We start from the raw sequence: 226 nt of genomic DNA, 5'->3' as shown, positions 1-226 counted from the left end.
GCTTCACAGATAAGAAAAAGCTAAAGGAGTTCATCATCACCAAACCAGTATTATATGAAATGCTGAAAGGTAATCTTTAAGAAGAGGAAGAAGAAGAAAAAGTTAAAGATACAAATTATGAACAACAAATATACATCTATCAACAAGTGAATCTAAAAATCAAGAGAATAAATAATCTGATGAACAGAATAAACTGGTGAATATAATAAAATCAAGGGCATAGAAA

This window comes from Myotis brandtii, unplaced genomic scaffold (genome assembly GCF_000412655.1).
Source record: "Myotis brandtii unplaced genomic scaffold, ASM41265v1 scaffold1377, whole genome shotgun sequence".
Lineage (NCBI taxonomy): Eukaryota > Metazoa > Chordata > Mammalia > Chiroptera > Vespertilionidae > Myotis > Myotis brandtii.
The sequence above is the reverse complement of the archived record's forward strand: the minus strand, read 5'-3'. Positions refer to the sequence as shown.